Source organism: Emydura macquarii, unplaced genomic scaffold (assembly GCF_026122565.2).
Source record: "Emydura macquarii macquarii isolate MOO-44397 ecotype Brisbane River unplaced genomic scaffold, CSIRO-AGI_Emac_v2 contig_2422, whole genome shotgun sequence".
Lineage (NCBI taxonomy): Eukaryota > Metazoa > Chordata > Testudines > Chelidae > Emydura > Emydura macquarii.
In genome coordinates, this window is record NW_027132559.1 from 15,393,556 (window position 1) to 15,413,090 (window position 19,535).

The 19,535-nt window shown below is 41.9% G+C and overlaps 1 protein-coding gene across 3 annotated transcripts in view; it reads right to left on the reverse strand.

The window, feature by feature from the left end:
• WIPF3 (WAS/WASL interacting protein family member 3) overlaps positions 1–19,535 on the reverse strand; it is an 82,310-nt gene that overhangs the window by 41,243 nt on the left and 21,532 nt on the right. The window contains exon 1 of one of the 3 annotated variants that reach the window (XM_067561979.1): positions 14,707–15,119. The exons of 1 other annotated variant lie outside the window; for it this stretch is intronic. The gene's annotated coding sequence lies outside the window, so the exon portion shown is untranslated. Of the gene's footprint in view, positions 1–14,143; positions 14,212–14,706; positions 15,120–19,535 lie in introns of those variants that run through there. One more of the 3 variants, XM_067561981.1, reaches the window with a different exon arrangement.

Consider the following 19,535-nt stretch of genomic DNA (forward strand, 5'->3'; position numbering starts at 1 on the left):
AGTGGAAGCAGAGATGAAGTCCAGTGAAAATCAGGCTCTTAAGATATAGGTCCAAAACTGTATGATCTACAAATGTTACTGAATAGGAATATGTATCAGACCTCTTCTCTACTTATCTCATTAATGTGTAGTTACCACACCATGTTCTCTTAGTAAGAGGCAATAAAGTCTTTCATGCTTTCACTCACACATTTGCTAGCTTGATTCCTTGGTTAAAGATTGTACTGCACTCAGCTTCCCACCTGCCCAACTATTAGTTAAAACAAGGATTGTGTCTTCAGATAACAACTGGAGGGTACTCCTTGGCAATGAATACCCATATTGTAGGCTAAATAAACTCCGAATCTAAAAAGGAAATATGCCTAGGAGATTGCTAACACCAAGGTAAGAGGGAAACCCCTCAAGGTACCATCATAATGATGTGCACTCGCTCACACTTTCCTTCCACCCTCTACTACTTTTGCTGTCACAATGAGCGTTTTTTAAAACACTATAGTATATTTATAAAATGCTTCTGCCCCCCCTTCTCTCTTTTCCTCAAACTATTTATTTTTCTTCTTTCAAAGTTATTTAAAAGGTAGATATACTGGATATATGTCTCCCTTCCCCCATTACCAGTACTGTTATTCAATCGGGGGGGAGGGGAGGGAGAAGGGTGCGCTAGGGAACGCAGTTTTACAATTCTGTTTTTTTAATTGGGGTTGGAGAGGGCTGAGCCTTTCCTGGGAATAAGGAACAAAAGGGATGAGAAATTTAGCATTTGAGTTAACAGGCTGGCAGTTTGTGGGGGCAAGGGGAGAGAGGGAGAAGCTGGGGTGGCCACAGTTAGTCTGGGCCGAGAGGGCTCAATCCCAATATCTTTGAAGCAGTGGAAAAAAATTCACCAACTTCCATGGTGCAGGATGAGGCTCAGAAATCACAGAATTTAGAGACTGAAAATAGCTGCTAGGTTTTCTAGTCCATCTCCCTGCCACAGCAACATTTATTAGTGCTCTGTGCAGTCTAATTTTAAGTGTCCCAAATAACAAGGCTTGTATTACATCCCTTGGGAAACTCTCATGGTCTAATAGCTCTCACTGTTCAGAAGGTTTTCTGATATTCAGCCTAATTTTTGCCTCTCTTAATTTCACCTCATTACTCCTAGTTATACTTTCTTGCACCAGGCTAAATAATTCTTTTACCTTCTTGGTATCTGCACCTGTGAAATATTAGTAGAATTATAACCCCCCAGACACACAATCTAGCCTAGATACACTTGTTTAGCTGATCTTTCCTCATAAGTCAATCCACTAGTCTTTGAATATTTTTAAAATGGATCCAGTTTGTTAATATTTTTCTGGTAATGGCATGCCTGGAACATTTCAGATGCAATTGCACCAGATGTATAGAGCGGGACTATTACCTCCTAGCTCCAAGGTAAAATGTCTTCACTTATGCAGCACAAAATTCCCTTTTAAGAAGTAGAGTTCTCCTTCTACAGCCCTCAGATTTTCATACTGCACAGTCATTAAGATATAACAATGCAGATGGTACAACAGTCAGACCCTTTCAGTCAGTCTGAACATATTACTGAGAAATTGTACAGCATCCATGCACTTTGACTGGGTTAGACAAGTCAATGTCTGTGCAATTTTATTTTTGTTTTATAATTGACATTTTCAGGGGCCAGAGCAGTTTGGGAGAAATGTCAGTTATTCTGCAAGCGCTCAGAAAGGCATGATGGGTGATATGTATATATAATCTGTTGATTAATAGAAGAAAAAAGGCAAACCATCAACTGTGCTCCAGGTTTCAAAATCACTTTTAGATAGCAGAATTCACATTTGACTAATTTAATAATTACATTTGAATAATTTAAAAATATTGCCCTGAGTTCTACTCCGGAAAATATTCAGTAAAAACCAAAATCTTTATATTCATGGAAAAAGTACAAGATTTATAAAAAATGATACATTGGAGAATCTGCATTATGAAGCATCTGTTTAAGTCATCTTTCATGATCTGAAGAACAGACAATATGATTAATTGTGCCCACCACTTGCTCCTGTCAAACACTAAAGAACAGCTGAAATTGCTGGTACAGGTGCACCACAAATGTTACAAAGGCAACACAATAGGCACACAAGTAAAATAGACAAAAACAGAAAAGTGAATATACGTTACATAGCAAGATTAATTTTTTTGCTATACTTAAACCACAGTTGGAAACACTTGGGAACAAGCTTCTATGTTAGGAATTAATCATTTGGGATTTTAATTCCAAAAGAAAACAACCCATTGCAAATCAGAAACCAAACCATGTAATTTTTAAGCACCAGATGTTATGTTCCTTCATAGACAAAGAGCAAATTGACCTTTTCAGTGTGAATGACTTTTTGAAATTAAAACAAGAAAGAACAAAAGTAAAGAGCACACAGTCTCACTCCTCTTTGTAAGAGATTACACTGAACATAAAATAGGAGCCAGTCTCTGCAGGTATTAGAGTCCTTGGGGACTGAATGGAGCAGTGCAAAGAAAGTCATAAGAGTTTAATAGCAATATGCAGCTCACCAGAAATACAAGTACCACAAGCTCATGTATGCTTTCTAATAAGAGCGCCACATCTTTATTCACAGTCTGACAAATAAAGGCCTTGCCTTTTATTAAGTGGCAATGATGCCAGTTTGAAGAACTGAACATTTAGAAACTAAACTATTTACAATTACTGAGGGAAATTCTACTCTGGATTTACATGATTGTAACTGAGAGCAGAACGTGGCCCATCCTTTCTTAATGAAATGAACAGAAAACTAGAGCCTGTTCCTCCTGCCTGTATCCCCGCAAAATTCTTATTGAAATCAATTCGACTTTTGCTTGCATAAGGACTGCAGGATCAGTGCCTTGGTAGAAAATACTATAATGTAATTAAGCAAACTGTCTTGACCAAATTCTACTCTTAGTTACACCAACTTACATCTGGAGCATTTCCACTGAGCTTGATTCACCCAAGGGCTGCACAGCTGTCTGCTAGCATAGAATCTGATGTGGGGCCATTTGCAGTGGAAAGTCCACTGAAACTCCCATTCCACCAGGAGGCTAACAGCCAGGCATCACTGCCGCAGAAGTGGGCAGCACTGACCAGGGAAGGGACACCATATTGACATCTAAAGGATAAACAGACTGCACACTCCTCCAGCAGGTTTCCTGTGGAGCCCAGGCTGCAAATTAAATCAGCCCTTCTCTGCTAGAGCCTTATTCAAAGATGACATTGCAAATGCTAGCTACTCTCCCCTGGGCACGACTCCATTTTGAGGCAGAGCTTTCTCTGTTGAGGTAGAAGGCTGCTGCCATTTGCACCCCCTATGACCATGGCCATGAATCAAGTCTACTGAATTCAATGGATTTGCACTAGTACAACAGAACAGAATTTGGCCCTCTAGCTCTAAAATAGGAACAGAAGAAAATGATCATTAAGTTCACCATAAAGAAGTGCATTAAGATTACTATGATGAGAACCACATGTTAAAGCGCCCCTCTCATCTAAAAACAAATGAGGAAGGTAGACAGCAACTCAGTCTGACATAAAGTGAATGCATACATGTGTGGAAGGGAAGAACCCACACACAGCATTTCCTTTGAATAGCATGTGTATTAAGCCAACCACTCAAAGAGAGAGACATGTCTTATCATTTAAGAGCTAAACATAAAAATAATATTGAATTTGATCCATAATCATTAGCAAAGTTAATCATTGGCCTGTGTTAAATAAAGAAAGGGAGGCTTAATGGAAGTTCAAGGTCATCTTCTAAGCTGAAGAAAAGACTGTTACTTACCTTGTAACTGTTATTCTTCGAGATGTGTTGCTCATGTCCATTCCATTTTAGGTGTGTGCACACCTCTGTGCATGGTTATTGGAATTTTTTTCCATTTAGCAGTACCTGTAGAGCCAGCTCTGGCATCCCCTGGAGTCCCCCCCTCCCCCCAACACATACATTATGAGGCGCCGCTGGCCCTATGACCCTTCAGTTCCTTCTTGCCGACAACTCCGACAGTGGGGATGGGTGCGGAGCGGGGGTTATGGAATAGACATGAGCAACACATCTTGAAGAACAACAGTTACAAGGTAAGTAACCGTCTTTTCTTCTTCAAGTACTTGCTCATGTCAATTCCATTCTAGCTGACTCCCAAGCAATACCTTGGAGGTGGGATCGGAGTTCATCAGTGAGCCATCTGCAGCACTGCCTTGCAGAAGATGGCGTCATCACATGCTTGCTGAATGATGGCATAATGGGAGGCGAAGGTGTACACTGAGGACCAGGTTGCAGCTTTGCATATGTCCTGAATGGGCACCTGTGCCAGAAACGCTGACGACAAAGCCTGCACCCTGGTGGAATGGGCCGTGACCGTCCCGGGGAGAGGCACCTTCACCTGCTCGTAGCAGAACCTAATACAGGAGGTTATCCACGAGGAGATTCACTGCGCTGAAACTGGTGAGCCTTTCACCCTGTCGGCCACTGCCATGAAGAGTTGTGTGGACTTACGGAATGACTTCGTCTGCTCTACGTAAAAAACTAAGGCCCTCCGTACATCGAGAGTATGCCAACAGCATTCCTCATTCAAGGCATGGGGTTTCGGAAAGAAAACAGGTAGGAAAATATCCTGATTAAAATGAAATTGGGACACTATCTTGGGCAAGAAGGCCGGGTGAGGCCGCAACCGGACTGTATCCTTATAGAAAACCATATACGGAGGTTTTGAGGTAAGTGCCCTAATCTCAGCCCCCCTTCTAGCTGAGGTGATCGCTACCAGAAAGGCCACCTTCCAGGATAGCAACAACAAGGGACAAGTAGCTAAAGGCTTGAATGGGGTCCCCCCATGAGCCTAGTGAGCACTAAATTTAGATCCCAGGGAGGAAGTGGATCCCTAACCTGAGGGTAGAGCCTCTCTATGCCCTTCAGGAACCTGACTGCCATATCATGGGAGAAAAACGACTTGAAATGTGGAAATAGCCACCAGATGCACCCTCAGTGAGGCAAAAGCTAGGCCCTGCAGCTTAAGGTGCAACAGGTAGTCTAAAATCGTATGGATTGAGACCTGCTGGGCCGAAACTCCCCGGGACACTGCCCAGCAGGTGAACCCTGTCCACTGGGCTAGGTACGATGTTCTAGTGGAAGGTTTCCTGCTACCCATTAGAACCTGCTGCACCTGAGACGAACAGGCATGTTCCTCCAAGTTCAACCACAGAGCCTCCATGCCGTCAGGTGCAGAGATTCCAGGTCCGGATGCAGCAACCATCCCCGGTCCTGGGAGAGGAGATTGTGCCAGCGAGGTAACTAGAGGGGGGCAATCGACAGTGTCGTAAACCAATGCTGCCGTGGCCAGGCAGGTGCTATGAAAATGACATCCTCCTTGCCCCTCTTGATTTTCAACAGAACCTTCTGGATTAACAGTATAGGCGGGAAGGCATACATAAGGGCTCCTGACCAAGGAAGATGGAAGGCATCAGACAGAGCCCCTTTATCCAGCTCGCGAATGGAACAGAACTGACGACACTTCTTGTTCAGCTCAGATGCAAAGGGGTCTGCTTGGGGAAACCCTCCACCTCTGGAAGAGCAAGTCGAACACCTTCGGGTGGAGCAACCATTCATGGCGAGGTTAGGAGGACCTGCTGAGGCAGTCCGCTGTGGCGTTCTTTATACCAGGAAGGTGAGAAGCCACCAGATGCATACTGTGTTGTATTGCAAAGTCCCACAGGTGCACTGCCTCCCAACACAGGGCTGGGGAGGGGACCCCGCCCTGCTTGTTGATGTAATACATCGTGGCTGTGTTGTCCGTCAAACTTGGACCACCTTGCCCTTCAGAAGGGGGAGGAATACCCCGCACTCCAACCGCACCGCCCTGAACTCCTTGATGTTTATGTGCAGTCCCTGTTCCCCCCCCGACCAGGTCTCTTGTGTGCTGTGGTTGGAGCGGATGTGTGTCCCCCACCCCAGGTCCGAGGCATCCGATATCAGTGTGACCGAGGGAACCAGGTTTTCTAAGGGTATCCCCCCAATTTGAGGAGGCTCTCCGCCTCTTGCCCGAGAAGTTGCTTGTGAGAGGGGTCCCTGAAGAGGGACAGGGAAGGAGTGGTTGAAGGCGGGAGGGGGAGGGGATTTGCAGGGTATAGCCCCTTTCAACAATCCCAAGAACCCAGCAGTTCAATGCAACACGAGCCCACACAGGAAGAAAGGGGGCGAGGCGATTCATGAACTGCAGGGAGGGAGGATCCGGATTGGAAGCTGGTTGGCTGCCCTCAGGTGCAACATCAAAATGGCCGGCGCTATCCGCTGGAGCGTCGCAAGGGGCCCTGCTGCTGGCCTGACGAGGAGGTTGGTCAGCACCTCCTGAAACTCCTGTCTCTGTCCCTCCTCCTCTAGGCACCAAAATGTGGGGCCTGATATCTGGGCTGCTGCTGCTGAGGGCGGAACTGCCATCTTGAGGCCTGAGGCATGTAGAGACCCAGCAAACTGAGGATGGCCCTAGAGTCCTTCAGACTGTGCAGCTTGGCGTCCATCTGATCTGAAAAAAGTGCACTCCCATTGAATGGAAAGTCCTGGATGGATTACTGCCCTTCTTGAAATCAGCTTAAAAAAATCAATTGAGTTAGGTGGCACCAGTTGTGGACTTAAATAGCAAAGATGTAAGATGATTCATTAAATCTCTGCCTAACTCATTCTACATTTCCCTCTTCCAAGCTAGGCATGACCGAAATATGAATCACAATGAAATACTTTCAGGGTTTTTTTCCCTCTTGGAAATGCAGGAATGCCACTTCAGGTTGGGGTTTCATCAGCTAAGGGCATACCCCAAAACTCAACGTGCTGCAGAAGGTAGCGCTGGCGATTCAGCGAGAGGCACTCTTCCCTTTGATTCAATACTAATCTCATGCCTCAACATGGTGGTTGGTTGGGCCTTAGAATATACGATTAAATTATTTTTAAAAGATTGATTTGTAAACTAACATACAGAAATGTGTTCTTAGTAATAGTAAGCAACTACCTGATCAAATTCCAGCTATGAACTTGACAAATGCTTTTGGAATTACTGAAAACAACCCCAAGAGAAGCTAGTATTCTTTTTGGAATTAAGTTGAAAAGAAATCCTTTGTTCTCCTTATACAAAACGCCCCGCCCCCTAAAAAAAAAAAAAAAAAAAAAAACACACACACACCCACCCACCCACCCACCCACCCACCTCTTGTGCCCATCATATTTTCCTTGTATATTTTCATGACGACTTTAACAGGCAAATATATTTTATACAGTGAATAAAAGAAAAAAACAGTTTTCCAGAGTGCATTTAAAAAATGTAACTGATTTGGGCAAAAGTCTAACAGCAAAAAGTACTATTTTACACAAAGCAGAGAGTGTCAGAGTATGTACACTTTTCATTGCATAATACTGTGCTGGTAAAGAAGGCAATGTATCTTTAATGCTTTTTAACAAGGGAGTAAGGAAACGAAGGTCCAAATACATAATGATCTAGTGCCATATGCTGCAATCCTATCTGTGACTTTATGACAAAGGCAAAATGTGATACAGTTAACAAGTGGTTCAATAGTCATGATATCATAAGAACGTAAGAATGGCCATAAGAACATAAGACGACCAATGGTCCATCTAGCCCAGTATCCTGTCTTCCACAGTGACCAATACCAGGTACTTCAGAGGAAATAAACAGAACAGTAATCATCAAGTGATCCATGCCATCAGTCATTCCCACCTCTGGCAAACAGCAATCCCTACCTTTACTGGCTAATAGCCATTGACGGACCTATCCTCCCTGACCTTATCTAGTTCTTTTTTGAACCTCATTATACCCTTGGCCTTCACAACATCCTCTGGCAAGGAGTTCCAGAAATTGATTGCCTGTTGTGTGAAGAAATACTTCCTTTTGTTCATTTAAAACCGACTGCCTATTTATTTCATTTGTTGACTCCTAGTTTTTATGTTATGAGTAAACAAACCTGGTTGTTTTTTTTTTTACTATATACACACCAGTCATGATTGTATAAACCTTTATCATGTCCTGCCCAAGTCATCTCTTTTCCAAGCTGAAAAGTCCTAGTTTTATTAATCTCTCCTCATATAGAAGCTTTCTCATACCCCTAATCATTTTTGTTGCCCTTTTCTGCACCTTTTCCAATTCTAATATATCTTTTTTGAGATGGGGCAACCAGATCTGCACACAAAGTTCAAAATGTAGGTGTACCCTGGATTTATAAAGTGGCAATATGATATTTTCTGTCTTATTATCTATCCCTTTTCTAAGATTCCCAACATTCTGTTAGTTTTTTTGACTGCCGTTGCACACTGAGTGGATGTTTTCAGAGAACTATCCACAATGACTCCAAGATCTCTTTCTTGAGCGGTAACAGCTAATTTAGACCCCATCATTTTATATGTATAGTTGCAATTATGTTTTCCAATGTGCATAACTTCACATTTATCAATATCGAATTTCATCTGCCATTTTGTTGCCCAGTCACCCAGTTTTGTGAAATCTCTTGGTAATTCTTCACAGTGTTCTTTGCACTTAACTATCTTGAGTAGTTTTCTATCATCTGCAAATTTTGCCACCTCACTGTTTAGCCCTTTTTCCAGATCATTTATGAATATGTTGAAGAATACTACTTCCAGTACAGACATATCATACTGGGTCAGACCAGTGGTCCATCTAGCCCAGTATCCTGTCTTCCAACACTGGCCAATATCATCAGGTGCTTCAGAGGGAATGAATAGAACAGTAATCATTAAGTAATCCATCCTGTCAGCCATTCCCAGCTCTGGGGGACACCACTATTTTCCTCTCTCCATTCTGAAAACTGACCATTTATTCCTACCCTTTGTTTCCTATCCTTTAACCAGTTACTAATTCAGAAGGGGACCTTCCCTCTTATCCCATGACAGCTTACTTTGCTTAAGAGCCTTTGGTAAAGGACCTTGTCAAAGGCTTTCTGAAAATCTAAGTATATTATATCCACTCAATCACCTTTGTCCATGTGCTTGTTGACCCCTTCAAAGAATTCTAGTAGATTAGTGAGGCATGATTTCCCTTTACAAAAAGCATGTTGACTCTTCCCCAACAAATCATGTTTACCTATGTGTCTGATAGTTCTGTTCTTTACTATAGTTTCAACCAATTTGCCTGGTACTGAAATTAGGCTTACCAACTTGTAATTGCTGGGATCACCTCTGGAGCCTCTCTTAAAAATAGCATCACATTAGCTATCCTCCAGTCATCTGGTACAGAAGCTGATTTAAATGTTAGGTTACATACCATAGTTAGTAGTTCTGCAATTTCATGTTTAAGTTCCTTCAGAACTCTTGGATGGATACCGTCTGATCCTGGTGACTTATTACTGTTTAATTTATCAATTTGTTCCAAAACCTTCTCCAATGACATCTCAATTTGGGACACTTCTCAAATTTGTCACCTAAAGAGAACAGCTCCGATTTTGGAATCTCCCTCACATCTTCAGCTGTGAAGGCTGATGCAAAGAATTCATTTAGTTTCTCCACAATAGTGCTTGAGTGCTCCTTTAGCATCTCGATTGTCCAGTTGCCCCACGGGTTGTTAAGTATATCAGAAGCAGGAAGCCACTAAACATTTTTTTTTGCTGTTACATTTTTTTGTTTGTCCAGCTAGTTTGAGTGTTTGGCGAGCTGTTCTTCAAATCTTTTTGGCCTTCCTAATTATATTTTTACACTTCACTTGCCAGAGTTGATGCTCCTTTCTATGTTCCTCAATAGGATTTAACTTCCATTTTTTAAAAGGATGCCTTTTTGCGTCTGACTGCTTCTTTTATTTTGTTTTTTTATCCATGGTGGTACTTTTTTGGTCCTCACAATTTTTTTTTTTATTTGGGGTAAACGTTTAGACTGAGTCTCTATTATGGTGTCTTTACAAAATTTCCACGGAGCTTGCAGGGGTTTCACTTTTGGCACTGTACCTTTTAATTTCTGTTTAACTAACGTCCTCATTTTTAGGTAGTTCCCCTTTCTGAAATTAAATGCTACTGTGATGGGATGCTTTGGTTTCCCCTCCCACACACAGGATATTATATTTTATTATGTTATGGTCACTATTACCAAGTAGTTCAGCTATATTCACCTCTTTGACCAGATCTTCTGCTCCATATAGGACTAAATCAAGAATTGCCTCTCTTCTTGTGGGTTCCAGGACTAGCTACTCGAAGAAGCAGTCATTTAAGGTGTCAAGAAACCTTATTTCTTCATTTCATCCTTAGGTAATGTGTACCTTGTCAATACGGGGATAGCTGAAATCCCCAATTATTACTGAGTTTTTTATTTTTATAATCTCTCTAATCTCCCTGAGCATCTCATAGTCCTCCTCAACAGTACAGAGGCTATCAGACTAGCGGTGGGACTGTTCCCAGAAAGTCTCATCTATGTACCTCTCTGTCTCCCTTAGCACATCCATTTCAGCCACTCTGGTCTCCAAAGCCCATATGCAGTCTGGAGCTCCTTGCACTGAATGCACACACGTCACCCACCCATGAGGCAGGTAATCATACATGTTGCATTCTGTGCAATAAACTAATAGCCCCTACTGTGTTACTGGACTTCTGCCTGCATTCTCTTTTTACTCCTTCAGCTCTTCCTTTTACTGGTTTGTTGTTGGTTTTTTGGGGTGTTTTTTGATCCTGGGACAGGGTCTCTCTTCCCCACTCTCCCTCTACACTCCCTTGCAAAACTCCTGTTAGCTGTCCCATGTTTGCATGCTTATAATTATGAAATAGGTCTATTTAAAAGTTAGATACTATCTCAGTAAATTAATTCATTTTATTAGCCTAGTAGGAAGTGTGTGCTTTTATACAGCTATAGGAACCAAGCATAAACGTTGTAATCCTTAGTCATCTTTCTTACTTACCATACAGGACAGACATTGCAATTTCCAGGAATGTAAATGATGGCTATTTCATTTTCATTATATCTAAGTAGCAAAACAGGCACAACTGAAAGCTTTCTTGATCATTCAATGTGGTTGGTGTCAACCCTAAACTACCAATTTCATGATAAACTTGATTATATTTCCTTTCAAATTTCAGAAATTTGTATCTTTCAAATTTCTCGGGGCTGCTTTTCAATGCCATGCACCTTATATCATCACTTAAACCTATGCAGAGATGGTATAAAGTGCTATCACGTTGATCCAATAGCATTTTACGTCCACCGTGCACAGCCATAGGACTACCTTGACCAAATACCACTTGTGGATGAAAAACTAAGAAGCCCTGTGTAGATTTCACCATGACCAACCAACTGAGTTTCAGAACTGCATAACTATTTTCTGACTGCCTCAGTTTTCCAAAGTGAGGAAAACGTTCACAGTAAATGAAACTTACAAACATAATTCTTTGAATCTCTAATAATGTAAGAATTCGGTAACGACAGAATAATGCAGATGATGCTATAATAGCCATGTTAACATGCTGATTAATTAAACACCGATCTTTGAGAAATGACAAGTCATATTAAGTTTATATACTCTCTAAAGACCTTGGAGGCTCTGTTGTGCCAGAATAAAAAGATTTTCCTGCAGCCGTAACATGCCTTCACTTTTCACCTGTGTAGTGATTTATGACATTTTAAAACTAATAGTCTTGCTCACACAATAATAGAGCAGATGTTCAAGTGCATCCAGAAACAATAAATTATGGATCTAAGGTCCTGACCCTGTACTGAATTTAGCCTGAACAGACCCTTACACCTGTGCACAGATCCACTGAAGTCAGTAAGGGTCTTCCTATATGAACTAGCTTGCAAGATTAAGGCCCAAATTTCTATTTATCTAAATATTTATACATCCCCTATCATAATATCTGTGTACTTCCAGACTGTGTACATTTAAAAACAGACTGTAGTTTGCTCCAACAGCACAACAGCTTTAACTCTGTTTGTTTTTTTAAATTACAGTCTCATACCTAGACTGCAAGGTGTTTAAGACAGGAACCACGTTTTCATACAAGTTTGTTTAGTGCCTAACACAAGGGGAAGAGGTTTATCTTGATTGAAGCCTGTAGATAATATAAGCAGTAAATAACCAATAACAGTGTTGCATTAACATGGCAATGGGTTGCATATATCATCTTAGGCCACATTCCTGTAAGGAGCTTCGGGTGAGTATAAGGATCCACCCTCACAGAGTTTCTTGCAAGACTGAGGCCAAGTCCATATTTAATTTATTATTGTTATCTAAGGCAAAACATCCAACAGCACAAAACATGAGGATAATTCTTTCCTAAGAGATGAATTCAGAACCCGTGTGCAAAACTTAAGTAAATGAGTCTTGTCCAGGGGAACTTTGTAAGGGGGACGTGGGGGGGAAGAGACACGGACCAGAATCTTCCCTCCCCACCTAAGGCCATGCAAAAACTATTAAAAGGCCAGCTGCAGCACATCAATGCCCACTGTGCACTCCACTCATGTCAACAGTCAGGCCAATGAATCCATGTACTGGACTTGCACTAGCATCCAGAACATGCCCAACAACTCCTCCACCTCCACAAGCTAACACAGAGAGGTATCAAGGAATGAGGTTGCTTAACCCCCTGCATAGCTTCTCTGTGGCTTGCCCTGCTGTGCAAGTGAACCTTAAGAGTTCTGCTGAGTTTAAGAACTTCTAAGCCTGGAAAGTGGTAGGAAAGGAGGAGTCAGTCTTAAATATTTCAGCAGCTAGGTATTACATGTACTATTATGGCAAAGCAAAACTTGCCCAAAGACGACTTACGTTATATGTTTACAATGTTAAATTGATAGGAATAACCTATCAGTGTTTCCTTGTTTAACAATGAATATATTCAAGTTACAAAATTATAAAAACTGAAAAGACAAAAGAAGAATCTGATTTAAAAGAAAAAGTTAAACTTACATTTTTGATTTATGAGTCTGTTTCATTTAATTTTTCACATCAGATATACACACACACACACAAACACACGTCTGTAGAACACACTGTCTGAGATGTTAAGACAGCTCAACAAAAACAATCACGACATACATTGTAATAGGCACCAATTTTATGAATGAAGATGATTTCAGCAATATTTGTATTTCACTGGTTAAAACAGTGGAAGCATTTGGAAATTTTAGACCCTAAGTAAAGATTGCTCCAAGATCATTCTGTGTAGAAATGACCACTACCACCTACCATGTATCCGATTTTCCTCTCTTCTTTTGAACTAACTACATTTTTTACTTCCATACAGATAATTGTTACGATTTTTAGCAAGATTTTGTTACTATTCTAAAATATTTAACAGAACTATCCAGTCTTCAATAACAAACCAAAAAAAGACTGGCATGTTGACCCAGATGCCTCTTTCCTATTCCTAGAACTCCTAATGTACTGTAACTACACAACCACACACTTCCTCCAAACGCTTATGGCCTGTGATATAATCTCACACTCTCATGAATGTGCAACATTTGAAGTATAAAAAACCCTCTAGCATTCCTTTAGCTATATACTCTCCTGATAGAACTATGCTAACGTGACGAATTCTAAATGTCACTAAGGGCAATAGTCTCACACAAACACACACTCCTCTGTTTATATGCACTTAACTTTAAACATTAACATTTAACAATAATTACGTCAGATAGCGTGTGCACAAGATTCTCTGGGTAAGAACTACAGGAAAAACGGGAACTACAACAAACTTTATAAGTTCTTTACAAGTTATTCTGATTTGAAGAGAATTTTAAAAAAAAAATTGATGCTAACTAAAATCCATAACTAACACAAAATCCACACTGTAGCCAGCCACACTGTACTACCTCTTGCTTGCTGAAAGAAACTACATCTCAAAGGACTGTACCCTCTACCTTCTTATTTACTGCTATCTTACCTATCATCCACCATCCCTGCTTTCATTTTGGGCTGGCTTTAGTCTAACTTTGGGCAGATGCACCTTGGGCAAAATCCTGGCCCCATTGAAGTCCTTGCTGTTTTATTTCTTCGTACAATGGAGTTATAATTATTTATATAACCACTACAGCTAACAATTAAAAAATGCTGCACCAACAAGAAGGTTGAGTAGATCCACTTCCTATAAGCTGCAAGAAAAGCCCAGAGCCGGCTCAGCAGTCACACCTACCATGGGTCACTTTCACGCCAAAGATGCCATTTGAAATCTTGGCTAGGAGCATGGCTGTTTATAAGAACATAGGCTCTACAAATCATTTGGGGGAGGGGGGCGGGAGAGACACTTGTGGGGCACCAGGCTATCTAGTGCCCTCGACACTTCTGGAGTACAGCCCCACACGTCCAAGCACTTCCCAGGCTGTATTGCACGGCCAGGCTGAACAGCTGCATTTGGGCAGGCAGCGATTTCCCACCCCCCAGTTCGCAAGAAGGGGCGAACAAGCACGGCGCGGACGCCTTTCCCCCGAGGGAGCGCGCGCCTCCATGGCCAAGGGCGGGCGGGCGAGTGGCTGCGTGGGCGGCGAGCCCCGGGGAAGCTCGGCACGGAGCTGAGGACGGGGAGGCAGCAGAGCGCGCCAGGGAAACGAGCCCTGCGCCGAGGTGCCTCCTTCCAGGAGCGCGGGGGTGAGACTCTCTGCCCCCGAGTCCCCGGGCGAGCGGGAGGGATGGGACGGGGAAGGCGGGAAGCCCCACGCACAGGGGCCACCAAGGGCGCGCGCCAGCCTGCTCACTGACCTGCTCCTCCTGGGGGCTGCAGCCGCAGCGCGACCTCCCCGCGACGGAGACGCGCGGGATCCTCCGCCCGCCCGGCACCTGCGCTCTACAGGGCCGGCTGGGAGGTGGCGGGCGGCGCCGTGGGAAGGCGGGGGCGGGGCTTTCCCTCCCTCCCACCTGATCCGCCGCCCGGCTCGCTCTTGGGCGGATCCGAGCCCTAGGCGCAGGTGAGAAGGCGCTGCCCCCCAGGGGCTGGGGAAAGGGAGAGAGGCTCGCGCAGCTCCCCCCAGGAAATCGTCAAAGCTGGATCCTGAGCATCTTTGGTCCACCCCTCCCCGAGCTGCACCATCCCCACAGAGCCCAAGGGGCCGCTGGCTTCTCCTGAAGGGGGGAGATCCGGGCCTTGGCACGCCTCGGGGCAGGAGGACTGTAAAAACACCAGCCCCGGCCCACTTTGGGCTCTGGCTCCCCAAATTCCAACGGAGGGCTCAGCCCCCACACTGCACCATCTCACTCCACCCCAGCTGGCGAATCCTGCTCCAATAGCGCTGAAAGTCACACAGTTCTGCATCCTGGAGCCAGGCAGTTTTTAAACCCACGCCCCTCACCTCCTCCACAAATGTAAGTGTCTAATTAAAGAAAGATCTCAGATCCTGTTGCAAACTCCAGCAACTGCACAACAAAAATGCACCCAGCCCCTGGAACTGGCTGGATCCAGGAATTTTTTTAAAATCCCAAATCCTAAAACTGTTGCTAGCTAAACAGAGAAGTGCAACGGCTCCAGTTCCACTCTAAAAATCACATCCCCATGCATCACAAAGATACATAGCCAGCGCCTGGACTTTGACCATTTTGGGAGCCCTAAACCCCAAATTGTACCATATAAAATATTGGAGTTTTTTAGGAGTTGATCAGACTACAAATTAAATCTCTAAACTCACAAGAGTAGCTCTTGAAGAGGACTTTGCCTTCTAAATTATAAGGGCCAAATATTGTTTGCTCATCCCAGCAGATTTTCCTGTATTTGTTTCCAAAAATTTAATCTGTATGATTCTCCTTCATAGAAAGCTCACCCAGGAAAAAACATAGAATCAAATTGTGGCCTGAAAGCCTTTGTCCAGATAGTTCAGGAATAACGAAAACCTTTTGTGATTGCTTTTGTGTAGCAGGAAAACCTCAGCTGGGGGTTGTTTAATCAGCAGCCACATACAGGGGCTTTCAGGCCACAATGCTCATTTCCTTGGTTCTGTATCAGTGAAAATCATCTTTAGGTGTTTTAGAAAATCCAAATGAGGATTGTCAGTGTCCTGCAAGATTTTTAAACAGCACCAAGGCACAGCAAGTCCCTTTCACATAGATCCAGACAATGGAAATCTTATCTCATTGAGGATATTGAAAGGCCAGCCTGGCAGCCTGTGGACCACTATCCTTGTTTGTGGGTATGGAAAGTCTTTTCCTGGAATTTTAGGTCATGGAAATCCCTTTCCATGTTGTCCTGTCTGCTGGGAAGCCTGATTCTGATATTTATTATTCTAAAATCAGCTTTCAGGTTGATTATCAAACTAGGTAATCTTTGGTCTCAGTAATCTGCTCCAGTTGCTTCCACAGGTCTCAGAATCTTCTAAATCCATTTCCAGTTGGTGCCTAATCTGCACTTTTGAAAAAACCCCTGTATCGCAGGTGAAGCGGAAGAAAAACGACAAATTGAAAATGTACTTGGGAGATTAAAGTACCAAATTTTAAATTAGTTTAGTGTCAATTCTGCAAGACAGTCTTCTTAATCTTAGATAGAAATCAGTTTCATGGGCTACTCAACCCCACAATTACTTGCACAAATTCATATGGGGTAGAATTGAAACCGGTATTCTGAAAATGACCTATTTGGGTTAGATTAGGTTATATCTTTATACGCAAGTAGTACCTTAGCATAAAGAGGAAAAATAGAGACAGGAGTACTGATGAAACAACAAAGTAGACAAATAATATTTTTAAAAAGTTATTTCTTGCTGCTCCTGTGGATTGTCTTCTAAAATCTAGGATTATTCCCCTTTCTAACCCATCCTACCTAATTAGAATGAAATTCACCTTGTGCAGAGGGGCTATGCACGAATTAAGTACCACCTAAAACCTATTTGGAGGACTTTAGTGGGACTGTGGTGATGCACAGGTTTTATGTTGGTCCTCTGTGCAGTGGTAAATTTCACCCACAGTAGTTTATATACCAAATGGGTCAAGCACACGGCAGCATTATGTACTTGACACCTGGCCAGCAGTAGCCATCTTTGGCACACATGCCATATGCCTGTTAGTCAGAAAAAAAGGGATTAGTGCCAAACTATTTAAAATGTGTCTAACTCAGTTTAGTCATCCAGGGATCTGGGTGTAGCTGCAAAAAAAGGGTGAGGCCTGTTCAAGACTGGATCTTCCAGTGTCACGGGGAAATCTCACTAAAACAATTCAGTGGTAGTGCAAGTGGCCAAAAAAGGTCCTATGAACTATAAGCAGCTCTGCACAAGTGGACACCTGCACAGAGCTCCATTGATTTCTGCCTCCCCCAGCTGAAATCCAGCTTCTCCTCATGACTACCTCCCTGAACTCAAGATGAAAGAATGCAATTTGCACAGCCCTCAAAAGGCAAATTTATCCCCTCATTTTTATAAGGGATTTTATATATTTTATATTTAACTAATTATCTTAGTATATGTTATACCTATATCAGTAATATAGTTTTATATCAAGTGTATGTGTACATACAATATATTACTGAAGTTTTACAATATCTAGCTCTGAATACATGGGATATATGTTTTACCATTCTAAAAAGTTCTAATTTTGGAATATTTAAATATATATTTCATTGATTATATGAAAAATACATTGTCTGACCTACATTAAAATGTATGTGTTTAGCCCATAAGGCAGTCTGTAATGATCCAGCACTATCAATGTGACCTTCTCTATGGTTCCCATGTATTATGGCTTGAGCAGCTACAAGAGCTGATTTGGGTGCTGTGGGTTTAGGTACCTGCCCTTAATGGGTGTTGAATGTTTTACCAGTGAGTAGCTTTCCTACTAGCTTTTATGAACATGGCCATATAACACTCCTAGCTCATCAGTCTCATTTTTCCATTATGCTCACCCACCATACCTGGGATTTACACCTGCCTTTTCTTACACATCCTCTTCAGATTAATCCCAGTTTGAATTTACACGCTTGAAAAACACTTTCACAGAAGGGCTTACCTAAAACTGTTATTACCTTCACCCCTTTACTGGAAAATCCTTTTCTTCTTGATTTGGTATATTACTAATACATTCTGAAAATAGATTGAAAATTAAAAAATGACAGTGATGCTATTCATGTCTGACTAATATGTAAAAAATATAAATTCACTGTAGGCCTGTAATTGCTAAGGGACTACTGATGCCTAAATTAGCAACAGCACAAACCAATGGCATTATGATACAGAAGTACAGGGAAGCTAAGATAGGCAGGGGTACAGTCTGTGGTGTGTATATAGTTGGTAAGTGTCCAGAGGATGGTGTGGCCCATAAAAGCATGTTGAGCATGACCTGTGTGGTATGTGATAGGTGAGTGATAGCTAGTGAGCATTTGTACCCATAATCAAAATGTGGTTAATGAAAGAAGGAATAACAGTTAATACAAACAACTTCTCCCCTTCCATATTCTATACCAGGGGCTAAAATTGAACTTAGTACTACAGTTGACTATAATTATTCTTATTTACTACATGATTGTCCTTTTCCTCTTTAAAAAGGTCTTTCCACCATCAGAAGGATGCTCATAACACTGACATCCCTTCTAACCAAAATCCCCCAACCAACCCAAAAAAAAGCAAACTAAAAAAAAGTAAATTAATACAATTTTTTTTAAAAAACCAAGCCCCACCACAAACAGAGTTCTGCCCCTGTAATGGGAAAACGCCGTTTTTGAGAGGTGTCCGACTGCAGGAAGTGTACTAGGAACATCACTATTGCTATTAATGTGGAAGGCACTCAGATATTGCAGTGATAGGTGGCACTATAAACCCCTAAAATTGAATAATTTATTCACTCTAACACATTTCACCTTTTTTCTGTTCACAAGGAAGGTATAATTTTGTTGAATTTGTTATTCAAAATTATTGCCAAATTATTTACAAATTCTTGTTATTCATGTTATTTATTGTCAGTCATGAGTTGTTCACAGAGACTATTCAGCATTGTAAAAGCCCATCCTGTGGTGGGACAGATGCACGGGGTTTCTCTTGTCATTGGTTTGTCAGTTGAGGCAAACCTTGTGGGGAGTAGGGGAGGAAAGAGAGAAGGGAAATCAGATTTTTGGTGCAAGTTTCCATGGAAAGAAAATCGTAAATTTGCCTTCTGTGAATAATCTCCATAATTCTTTTAAAATTAATAATTTCTACAAACATTGCTGCACATGAATTTGTTACCTAAAATATTAATTGAAAAAGAAACAATCTGAGCAAATAAGTTTAAAATCTTCTGTTTTGAATGCTATTTGTAGTACTTTATACTAACGTGTATATTTGGCACTATCCAATCAAATTAAAGAAAACTATATTAGTTAAAAATGCAAATATTCATAGAAGTTTCACCCATCTCATTTAATACACATAGTAAATGCTAGTATTGATTTAATATTTGATATGTTTCTTGTGGGGTGTTCTTATGGGGGATTGAGGTAGGGCTTTTTGAGACATTGTCATCTCTGATAACATGATCCTAAATCTGGGAAAAGTGTAAATGCTTTTTTCTTCGCCTGGACAAAATTAGAGAAAGAATATACACATTTCATATAACCCATACTAATGCACATCAGGCATTCA